General features: G+C 36.7%; 2 protein-coding genes across 5 annotated transcripts in view; one reads left to right on the top strand and one right to left on the bottom strand.

The window, feature by feature from the left end:
• LOC125175639 (serine/arginine repetitive matrix protein 1-like) overlaps nucleotides 1-12,488 on the top strand; it is a 181,338-nt gene that overhangs the window by 89,328 nt on the left and 79,522 nt on the right. The gene's annotated exons all lie outside the window — the stretch shown is intronic.
• The window catches only part of IFT57 (intraflagellar transport 57), a 53,882-nt gene that overhangs the window by 11,392 nt on the left and 30,002 nt on the right, over nucleotides 1-12,488 (bottom strand). The gene's annotated exons all lie outside the window — the stretch shown is intronic.

Genomic DNA, 12,488 nt, shown 5'->3' with positions numbered 1-12,488 from the left:
ACCTGTTCCGAAGCGCTCTAAGTGTGTTATTAAGCTCGTTTCTCCTTTCTATTGAAGTTGAGCTTTTCACTAATCCAGCACATTCACCCTCTCTGAGGAAATGAGAAAACTAATAATGCTGCAACATATAATTTCTTTAGACTTTCTATTTTTTAAAATCCTTTCACATAAAATCTCGTATACTTCTGTCACTTGTGAGGGAGACACAAAGGTACTGTGGTAACCATAACCTCCTCCCCACTACAAATTCTTTAGTGACAAATTATGCATCTCCCTTTTTCAAAGCCTGGAGAATTACGATGACATACTTGCAGGTGGCGAGTCACAGGATACCATAAAATCAAAATGTAGGAGATTTGGTCGCAGCCACGAAGGTGACTGGCAAGACTATATAGATCTCTGGGTTTTACTTCAACAGCACCTGAATGATTTCCTTTGCATATACCCAGACTCTTTGTTTCTTTGTCTGGGTCTCCAACTCAATGCGTAAAGCTCCTCTCTGAAATGGCTGCTGAGATAGAGACTGAACCACCAGCTAGGGATGGCAAATGCAACTTTTATCTGTGTATACATTTCACTAATTTACAACTTGTGAAACGTCAAACTCAGTTTCTTCCCCAAGTTTGAACTTCTTTATGTGTGGAGAGGCAGAGTGCCAAAGGACTCTTGACACAAAAAAGCTGAGGAGGGCACCTTTGATGTCTTTTCCTGGGCTCAGAAGTCCTTGCTCCAGCACAGCTGAGGCTCAAGGTCCCGGCTCTAGTGGCACCATGGCTGCGGCCCCCAAGAGCAGGAGCGGGGTGTCAGGATTCTCATGTATTCTGAATCGCTCTCCATCACAAAAACGTTACTTCTGCAATCTACCCTACCTTTTCCCTCTATTCTCACTGGTCCTTCCCCAATTCTGTTATGAATAATTACTAATGGAATGTTCTGTTTTTCACTTTTTTTCTAGTAAATATAAAAATAGTTACGAGGGTTTCTATGGGCTTTTGCATATACGCACAGACACTTTGGGCTCCCTCCATTTAAGATGCCTCACCGCATTTTTCTCATTAGGCCTCTGTTTCAACTCTGAATTCATTTTCTCTGTGGATTTTCGAGATCACTCTGGGGAAGAAATCCTGTACCTCCATTTCACAGATTGGGTAACAAATTGATGTCGTATGATTTTTACCATGTCAATTACAAAATGAATAGGAAACCAAATGTCCTTTCTCTCACTTACAGATTTTCCATTACACTGAGCTACTTCTTTCATTTCCTTGCTTTGTCACCCAATTTCAATAAGGAGCACAAGCAACTGACAACTTTCAATTCAAGTCTGCACATAAAAATTAATGTTTCTTAGCTTGGTTGTTTTGCTACAGCATGGATGCTACAGGAGATTTCCTGCTTCTAATCTGCTGTGGATGAACAATCTGTTTAACCAACCTTGTTAGAATAATCTCTGAAACAAACTATATGTAAGTTCCAAAGAAAGATTTATCAGACTCTCCTATAAATAAAATACATAGTTTTATGTGATTTCTATTTTGGCTACTTAGAAGCCTTTTTCTATTTCCTTCCTTGGGGATAGAGTAGTAGTTCCCCAATAGTCATATCCAGTCTGAGATCTTTTTTACGTCTAATAATAGCTTCAAGGTTAACATTCAAATAATGTCTAGTATGTGTCAGGCACTACATCATCACATGTAACTCTCTAAAAACTCTAGTAAGATGAGGAAATTGGGACGGAGCTACTTTAAAGTAGCTCACAGGCAAATCTTGCAAAGACACTATATCAGTCCTTATCATTTCCCTGAGGAAATGCAGTAAAGTAGAACTAAAAATTTTAAGGGGGTAATGGTTAAAGGAGACTTTAGTTTTATCTGTAATATTTGAATATTCCCAAGAATGTATTTATATATCAACTGTATAGTGAAAAAATGAGTTTAAAATGGTTTTAGGGTAAACATATGCAACTGAAAACTTTCTCACAAAGAAATACCCAGACCCAGACAGCTTCATCAGTGATTTTTCTCAGACATTTAAGGAATAGCAACAACTTTATACAAATACCAGAGAACAGGGAAAAAAAAAAAAAGGAAAGCAACTGCCAACTTGTTTTATGAGGCCTGCATAGCATGACACTAAAACCTGACAAAGACACCTAAAACAGACGAAAAATTACAGATCAGTATCTTTTGTAAACATAGATATAAAAATTCTCAACAAAATGCCAGCAAATCAAATCCAGTAATATATAAAAAGGATAATACATCATGATTAATTTGCATTTAATCCAAAATGCAAGGTTAGTTTAATACTCAAAACTCAATCAGTATAATCCACCATAACAAAAGAGGAAAAAAAGAAATAAATCCTATGATCATCTTCATAAATGAAGAAAAAAATCATTTGAAAAAAATCATTTGAAAAAATTGACCATCCATACATAATAATAACTCTCAGCAAACTAGGAACAAAAGGGAAGCTCCTCAACCCAGTAAAGGATAGTTATAAAAGTCAAAGTTAACATCATACTTAATGGTCAAATGTAAATTTTGAAAGCTTTCTCTCTGATAATAGCACTTATATCTAATATTATATCAGACAAGATAAAAGAAATAAACGGGATAAGGCCTGTAAAGAAAGAAGTAAGAGGGGCGCCTGGGTGGCTCAGTCAGTTAAGCGTCCGACTTCGGCTCAGGTCATGAACTTGCGGTTTGTGAGTTCAAGCCCCGCGTCGGGCTCTGTGCTGACAGCTCAGAACGTGGAGCCTGTTTCAGATTCTGTGGCTCCCTCTCTCTCTCTGACCCTTCCCCGTTCATGCTCTGTCTCTCTATGTCTCAAAAACAAATGTTAAAAAAAAAAAAAGAAATAAGATTGATGTTAATTGTAGATGATATAATTATATACACTGAAAATGCAAAACAGCCTATAGGACTATTGTTAGAATGAATAAGTGATTTTAGCATGTTTGCTGGAGATGTATACACACACACACACACACACACACAGAATTCTATGTTTATATACCAGCAACAGACAGAAAATAAAATCTAAAAGACACTATTTTCAGTAGTATGAAAGAACAACACATAAAACAGTGTCCAAATACAGACCTACACATACATGCTCACTTTTTATGACAAAGCAGTGCACTGGGGAAAAAATAACCTTTTCAGTAAACTGGGTCAGCTGAATATATATATATATATATACATATATATATATGAAAAACAAATACATCTTGAGTTCTGAATATATATATATATATATATATATATATATATATATATATGAAAAACAAATACATCTTGAGTTCTGCCTCACACCATACATAAGAATCAATGCTAGGTGAATTGCAGATCTCAATGCAAAATGTAAGACAATAAAGCTTCAAAAAGAAAACACAGAATACCTTCATAGCACTGGGGTAAGCAAAGATTCTTAAATAGAACATAAGTATTAGCCACACTCCCTTCTTCCAAAAAAAGATCATTTTGAGTATATTCAAATTAGGCCACTGTTTATCATCATACACCAATAAGAGTGAAAAGGAAAGCTAAAGAGCACATATTTGCAATACATTATGTCTGACAAAGGATTCATATCCAGAGTATAAAAATAATTTCCATAAATCAAAAAGCAGATAACCCAATAGCAAAAGACAAAAGAGGATATCCAAATGCCAAAAAAAACATATGGAAAGGGCTCAACTTTGGTAGTCATCAGGGAAATGCAAATTAAAATGACAACGAGCCCACAACGTATCTACTATGACAAAAATAAAATAAAATAAACTCTGTAGTGAATTCTGATAAAGATGTGGAGCAACTGGAACTCTCACACACTGCTGGGAGGAATACAAATTTGTAATAACCACTTTCAAACCCTATTTGGCATGTATATACACTGTGACCTAGCAATTCCACTCGTAGTGAAATTTCTACTGGAAATGTGTACATGTTTACCAAATGACATCGTACAAGAATTTTCAAAGCAGTATTATGTGTAATATTATAAACAATTCACAGAAGCCCAGGTGTGGGATACTCTGGAAAGGCGTGACCTGGGCTAGGCAGCTCTCTGCCATCAAAGGAGTGGACAGCTAGAGGATGACTGCTGACCACACTCTCTGTGGTTGGGCAGCAAGTCCCTGCTTATAAGGGGATCTGGACATTTTACCTCTGTCTCCACCACAGGGAGAGAGACTCGGTTACCGGTGTTATAACTATAGCTGCAGAGGTAGAGAGAGGTAGGGCCAAGTCTGAGTGGCAGTCCAAAAGTGATTGGTCTCAAGATTTCAATGTGGAGTGATGATGTTCCTGTGGCATGTTTAATAGCCCATCCGTGGCCAATGACCAAATTCTTTGGGAATGTGATGGCAGGGAGTCACGTGATGTGAAAAAGGCTTGACAGTGGTGGCTGCATATGCCTAAGTTCACTGTAGTAAATGTTGCTGGGGTGGGCTGGTAACTCATCATGCTTTCAAAGCAGGAATGTGACCAGTGGATCTCCATCCTCCACCCAGAACACTCCCTTCCCTAACAACAGAGCATTAACTAAATTCTTTTTTGTCACTTTGCACAAGCAAGTTTGCAGTCTCTATTTCTTGTTCTAATTATTAATTTTTCAGCTTCACCACAGCTCACATTTGTGCACATATTTGTGTGTGTGTGAGAGAGAGGGAAAGCGTGAGATTGTCCATTCAATATTTTTTTCATGAGATTGAATTACCTTGTTTAAATTTTAAAAAAATGTTTATTTTTGAGAGAGACAGAGAGAGAGCAAGCGAACACGAGCTGGGGAGGGGCAGAGAGAGAAGGGGACAGAGGATCAAAGCTGGCTCTGCACTGACAGCCCGATGCAGGGCTTGAACTCTCCAACTGTGAGATCATGACCTGAGCCAACGCTGGATGCTTAACTGCCTGAGCCACCCAGGTGCCCTGAGATTGAATTACTTTCTTAATGAAAAATGCCCATCAAGTTGTGAGATAATTACAAAATGTAGCTTTCCTGAATTTTTAAATGTGACATGTTTTTTTAATTGCCAGCAGCTTAGTTTTCTGTGGTATACCCTTTTAATATGAAAACATGAATTTTCTTTATAAGTGTTCAAAGAACTAAACATACGACTTAAGAGGAGGGGAGTATGTATGTATGGTATGTCGTATGTGTATATTTGTTGCAGGGAGTAGACTATTTTTCCACTATTGCTGGAAATACGTGTTTCCTCAGGAAAGTTCCTGCTTTCCAGATATTCCTCCTGTTGTAGAGAAAAATAGAGGGTAAGTAAAGGCTATCATAACAGTCACTAGTATTCTCACACCTGCCTGTAATTGAACTGAAACTGGAGATCTATAATCTCTAAATAAAATACCTTGTTAGTTAAATAACTGCCTTTCTAATGTGTGCTCAGAGATTATTATCTTTACTGACTACCATCTGTTACTAAAGTGTTTTCATATGTTGACTCTGACTTACTTTTCATGCTTATTCCATCCGCATCCCTTGTATATGGCCATAAAAATCTCCTCAGTGAGGGTTTCCAGACTTTAGAAGGAGTTAGAAGCCAGAGAAGAGATCTGACAAGGCAGAGTGGGAGTGAATGGGGCCCTTCTGAGAATACAGGAACACTCTTAGGCCAAATCAGAATGTAATTATTTCATTGCGAGTAACCACAATGGATAGGCAGAAGAGATAACCTTGACAGTTGCTCTCAACTTCAGGAATCTACTAATCAAAACTTTGATCCCTTATTATACTCAAAAAACAAAACAAAAAACCTGAAAAATAAATAGAGCCATCTGCATATCTGAAGAACCAAGAAACATAAAAGATTGCCTTGGCATAAGGAAAACAGAATCAAATGTAATGGGATAAAGACTATGGGAGCAAAATGTGTCCAAATATTAAGAAATTTAAGAATAAAACAGTGATAGTGAGAACTCCTCCAATATCATTGATTGGAAAAATGAATCAAACCAATTAAAATTGCATTTCATAGGGAGGTCCATTTGACAAATGGTTTCTGTTTCAATTTATATTCTACATTAAGTAATTTAAAGGAAACATTAAATCATACTTTGCAATAATGAAATATTTAGGCAGTCTAGAAATTTTAATTATAATCAATATGTATTAATTCACTGCTCTCAATCACAAATGTCTATTTGAGGTATATCTGCTGTGAGGCATTAGTAACTTTCCTCTGCATTGTTTACATAACATGCAGTCTTTATTGCTTATTTCCTTAAAATCTGCTACCACTGTCGATGCTCCTTAGTTAGAGCTGATGGTAATCTCTAAAGCAAAAACACTTGTTCTCCTATTTCAACTTGTGATAAATGAAGCCTTTCCCCCGATCCAGTTGAAGCATTTATCACACTCAGGATAAATAGGAAGGAAAGCATCATCAACTATCTTTAAACAGAGTATCCTGAATGTTCAACAAGACCATGACAGAAGCAGCTAAAAATCTTTTCCAGTTGCTTGAGGATGGCTGGGTTTTTCTCCACCCCTTTGCAGTAGTTTTACGTATATAATTTTAAGCACAGTATTCTTTTCCACAACCCTGATATCTGTCCGTGACCCATATGCTAAAAAGGAAAAAAAAACAACAATCCCCCCCCCCCCAGTTTTATCAGCTTAAGGAAAAGAAAAAAAAAAAGAAATGGAGAAAACAACTATAACAAAATAACACCATGTTTTAAAAATAACACAAAAATCCAAAGCAATATTCTGTTTTTTTGTAGTCTCCTTTAAAGAAAGCTTGCCTGTAAAAGTCCATCAGTGAATATTTCCCCTCATTCTCTCAGACAAACGTGGCAGTTGAGTAATCATGCAGACTGCTCTAAAAATGTATGTGTCTAGTTAATTTAGGCAGTTTATTTTGATAGCATTCACCTCTTTTTGATTATAGCAGGTGTTTCAAGGATAAATTTGCTGAAAATTGTATTTTGTTTAAACAACAGCAGCATGTACATTTATGGCCTTACTATATTAAAAAGCATTTATTGTCTGGCAGCAATAGATACAATTACAAACATTTGTGACAGTAATTGGAGCTATTACTCCTGCATGGAGCCTCATGGAGACCAACTTATTGCCACCTGTATTTACATTTGTTACTGGTAAATGTAAGAGCTGATTTTTTTTTTATTTGGTGCCTTATTTTTTTTAAATTATGTGAATATTTTTCAACAAAAGGTCTGTCTACCAGAAAATCTTTAAATATTGTAAATTTCTCTATTATTCAAATAACAGGCAGAATCTCATTTTAATGACTAATATATACATAAAATGTATTCTTGTATCCCAGCCCACAGAATATATTCTACCTGTTTGCTCATGGATCCAAGAACCCTATCAATATAATATAGCCTTATCCAGCAACTAGAGTACAATTCTTAAGAAATGCTCTTTATTTCCAAACTATTACAATTCATAAATCCCTGCAGGTCAGAAATATTAGAAAGCTCAATTTTATTAACATTCTTCTTATACTCTATCCAAACACAGCAATGGCAGGAGGTCAAAGCAAGTTACTCTTCTCCACTACTCTGGAATGAGAAAAATACCCCTCTTCTCTTGGTTCCAGACACAGATTCCTCTATAACAGTAAAAAAAGAGAAAGCCTACTATTGTACATTTTCTGCAGGACTTGGCTCCCAATTTGAAGAGACTCGGATCTAATACAGTAATTCCGTAGTCCCTCCAGGTTCATTTAAATAGAATTCCAGCCGCTGATTAATAAAGGCCTCTCTCCTCCCTCTTAGGTTTTAGCTCTCACAGTGACTGGACAGCCCAAGGGCTCAAGACTATTGCAACGATTCCAACCTTAGCACAATGACTCTTCCTGAAAGGTTTCTTGCTGTGAATTACCCAAGGCAACACCTTATGGTTTATTTACGTTAAAAGAAAATCCAATTGTTTGGAGCTGAAATTTAAAGTTTAAGGTTTTGTTTTGTTTTGTTTTTTTTACAACTGCAACCTGAGAAAGTCAGACACTGAAAAGCAGGTAAGGATGTAAAAAAGCAGTTCAGTGAATGAATCAAACGCTTGAAATAATTAGAAACACATGCTGTAGTACTTCCAAAGCCTTTCAAAAAATATATAATCTCTTTATCTAAATTCTTGTAATGAACCTGAAGATTTACATAATGAGTAGGAGACATTTTGGAGGAATGAAGGAGGTACTTAGCCAACTATCTTTTAAAACAACAAAGCAGGAAACAATTATAATTTGGAAAAAAATCAATTTAAGTCATTAATCAAAATTTTAATTACAATATCCACAGGGCATTAAAGCATGATAGAACATTTGTTCATTGCATTAAATACCTCATATTAAATCATTATAATACATAATTGTTTAGGAATAAATACTGTATAGTTGAAGAAAAGGGCCTATGTAAGGTTTAGTTGAAAACTGATTTCACACTTTCTGCTCTTCCTGATTTCTGGGGAACAGGAATAAATATTATTAATGTTTACTTTGTTCCTATTATGGTAAAAACCCTTGAAAAAAGTCCTTCTGATAAAGACTGATAAGACTGATCATTAAAGAAGCCACTTTCCCTCAGTTCAATGGATGACACTGAGAGACTGAAAGTACAAATAAACAACAGACAAAGGCCAGATCATCACACAAAAGAGAATTCTGACCCACAATCTGCAGCAACTAGTCCAGGAAGTCAAACCATAACCTCCTTGTGAAGTAAGCCCATGGCAGACTTAGCAGCTGCCAGCTCCCTGAATGTTTCTCCCCAAGCCCCTGGCTTCCAATGCAGGACCAACCAGACAAAGTCACATATCTTCCCCCACCCGGTCACCCAGGAGGCCCTGCTTCTAGTTAGTTCTGCCTCCAAATCTCCAGTCATATCTGAACATTTCTGAAGCCTTTGCTTTCTCCCACTATGTATCTTTTACCTTCTCCTGCCCGCCTTTAAGTCTCTGCCAAATGCAGGCAGTGGTGGCTAACTCCCGGGCCATAGCAAGCTCTGCATAAACAGTCTTTGTCCTAATTTATGTGGTCTCTGTTTATTTCCACGCAGTCAAACATGGGCTTGTTTTTCCATAGTAACAAGAAAACTAAAAATGATAGGTGGATTGTCTTCAAGAAACAGCATTAAATACTGAATGATTCAAAATTAATAAAAAAATACAGAAAGTGAAATTTATATGAATCTGCAACCACATCTTCTAAATCCCCAGAAATTATGGGACATGAAGAATTCTCATCTTCAACTACTGTTATTACTCCACTCGGCAACTGTCAACTGACTCACTTAAAAGGTTTTTAATTTTTTTTTACATTTAATTTATTTTTGAGAGCAAGAGAGACAGAGCATGAGCGGGGGAGGGGCAGAGAGAGAGAGGGAGACAGAATCTGAAGCTGGCTCCAGGCTCTGAGCTGTCAACACAGAGCCCGATGTGGGGCTCAAACTCACGAACTGTGAGATCATGACCTGAGTCGAAGTTGGACATTTAACTGACTAAGCCACCCGGCGCCCCTCACTTAAAAGTTTTTTTAAAAATTACTATTATGGATTTAAAAATATTTGTCATGAAGGAAAATATTATCCTTCAATAAATGTGACAAAATGCTTCTACCTGCAGTAACCACTTGTTTCTTTAAAATGGCTAACTGGCAGATTCCGTTTCTTGCTATTGGTCTGTATTCTCAGATCTCACAGTCCTTACTTATGCTTGCCCAAATTGTAACCATTAGCTCTTGCATGCTCTATCTGGCCATTCCTCCACCCAGATCTTAGACCTGGTCTGACCCCAACCTGCTGGGCTTGGCCAACCCATCTCTGCTACATGCCACTCAGCTAAAGTTATGTCCATGATATACTATTATGTTTTATAAAAGGTATAATCTCAACTATATACATAAGAGCACATGGAAATAGTGGTCAATATATATTAAGTGAGTCTTCTGGCAACATTCTAAGTGCTTAAGATAGGTTAATTCATTTAATCCTTTCAATAAGTCTTTGAGGTATGTTTTATAATGAACTCCATTTTACAGATGAGGAAACTGAGGCACAGAGTGGTTGAAACTTGCCCATGGGGTCCAATGGCTAGTAAGTGTTAGAGCCAGGATTCATACTCAAGCAACCTGGATTCAGAATTTGTGCTTTTAACCAGTATGCTGTACTATCACTAAGTGAATAGGTAAGAGCCTGGGTGGTAGGTTCAAATATCACATCTGTGACTTACTAGGCAAAGCCAAGTTAACCTCACTTCACTGTATTTCAGTTTCCTCCCCTGTGGTAAAAGGTACCTGCATCTAATAAGGCAGTGGAAAGGATTAAGTGAGCTAATATATGTGAAATGTTAAGAACTGCACTTGGCACATGGTAAACACTTAGTAAATGTCAGTTATTATTATCATTTTATATATAACTTTACTAGGGAAAAAAACTGGAAAGATTTACCAAAGTGATACTTACATGAAACTGATTACATCCCCATGTAAGGATATAAGGCTTATGTTTTAAAATATTCCCTTAAATGATGGAAGCATTAGTGCAGAAATTTTGTTAAATTCTTCCTGAATACTGATACAGGAACTGAATACAAGACCTCCGTGACAGAACACAATATTATAGTAACAATACTATAATTTAACAATAATTAACATTTATTATTAGGCATTAATTATGTCACAGACACTGTTCTTGGTGCTTTACAACAGCTTTGTGAGGTAACTAATATAATTAGTCCCATTTTACAGATTAGGAAAAGGAGGGACAGAAAGGTTGAGTAGCTTGCCCTGGATTGAACATGTAATAAGTGGTAGAAATATGAATTGAAGGTGCCAAGGGAAGATGTGTGAGATAGGCTCCATCTTCTCCTGGTCTTTGTGGCTGCCACAGTTCCACTAAGCTTCTGAAGCTTTGGCTCAGTAAATCAGGAATTGATAGTGAAACTAAACATGGAATTGACAGCTTCTATATCATAGCACACTGCCTAGCCCCTTTCCCCTTGAATTGTTTCCATATTATTTTTATAATTAAAAACAAGAGTGTATTTGAAAAAGACTCAGAGTTTAAGATAATTCTTGACCAGTTACAGATTTAAATTTAGTCTGATTATAGTCACAGATGTTTGCTCTTAGTTTTAAATTCCACCAGAGTCCTTATGTAACACTTGTCACCACTCCTGGGTCTAATAAAAAAAATAATAAAAATAAAATAATAAAAACAATAAAAAAGAGATACAAACACAGAAGAAGAAAGGGAAAGATATAAAGAGAAAAATGAACTAAGGAGGGAAGGAACAAAAAGTACAAGATATACAGTCTTAGTACACTAATAATACTCGTAGACAATTTGATGAGGTGGCACTCATGTCTACTCTAGTTTAGCTGTCCTCAGACTGCCCTTCTAAGGAATGGACTCCAGTTACTCCATTGGTCATAACTGAGGCATTAACTAGAATGGAATGACCCAGGACTTGGCTGGCTTTATTGACTTTCTTGGCAGAACTTCTGTGTCTTTAGACACATTATTCCAAGTTGGGGCAATATGAGTTGGTCTCTGGGTATATAACACTCTAGAAGGAATCACCAGGAGCATTCTCTAAACCAACTCTAAAAAGGGAACTACTAATATAGTCCATTGAGGCTAACATATGACAAAAGTCCTTCACCTTCAGTTGTGGAACATATCATTTGCATTTTTGGCAACATTTTAATTTTCCCAATTGTAATTTAAGCTAATATTAAAATTCGTTTGCATTCTTCGAAAACTGGCAACAGTAACGAGTGCTGCCAGAAAAAAGAATAACCTCATCTTACAATAAAACCTAATTACAACATTACAGAGAATATAAAATAAAATATCAGTATACGAGAGCATCTCATCAAAACAACAAAAAGAGGGGCGCCTGGGTGGCGCAGTCGGTTAAGCGTCCGACTTCAGCCAGGTCACGATCTCACGGTCTGTGGGTTCGAGCCCCGCGTCGGGCTCTGGGCTGATGGCTCAGAGCCTGGAGCCTGTTTCCGATTCTGTGTCTCCCTCTCTCTCTGCCCCTCCCCCGTTCATGCTCTGTCTCTCTCTGTCCCAAAAATAAATAAACGTTGAAAAAAAAAAATTATAAAAAAAAAAAACAACAAAAAGAAAAGGAGATTTACTTATTATTTATTTATTAATTTTTTTTGTTAGTTACCTGCCAAGAAGCACACAAGCACTGAACTTGTGACGAAAAAAAGAAAAACAAACATTTGATCCAGTGCTAAAGAAATATGGGACTTATTTACTGCTAACACAAGGTCATTTTAAAGAACTTTTTAATGGATTTAAATAATGGAGGCCCTGTATAGTTATCTCCCACATCTCTATGCTAGTTAAAAATTAATCTAATAATGATCGGTAAAACACACTGATCTGAAAACAGCTCATTTTCCCTCAAACACAAAGTTGAAGTCTCCAAATGTCCTAAAAAGCCTGTGTCGAGTGAAAGGTAATTATTTTCGCCAAAAGTAAAGG

The sequence above is a fragment of the Prionailurus viverrinus genome, chromosome C2 (genome assembly GCF_022837055.1).
Source record: "Prionailurus viverrinus isolate Anna chromosome C2, UM_Priviv_1.0, whole genome shotgun sequence".
Classification (NCBI taxonomy): Eukaryota; Metazoa; Chordata; class Mammalia; order Carnivora; family Felidae; genus Prionailurus; species Prionailurus viverrinus.
This window is presented reverse-complemented; position numbering and strand designations above follow the sequence as displayed.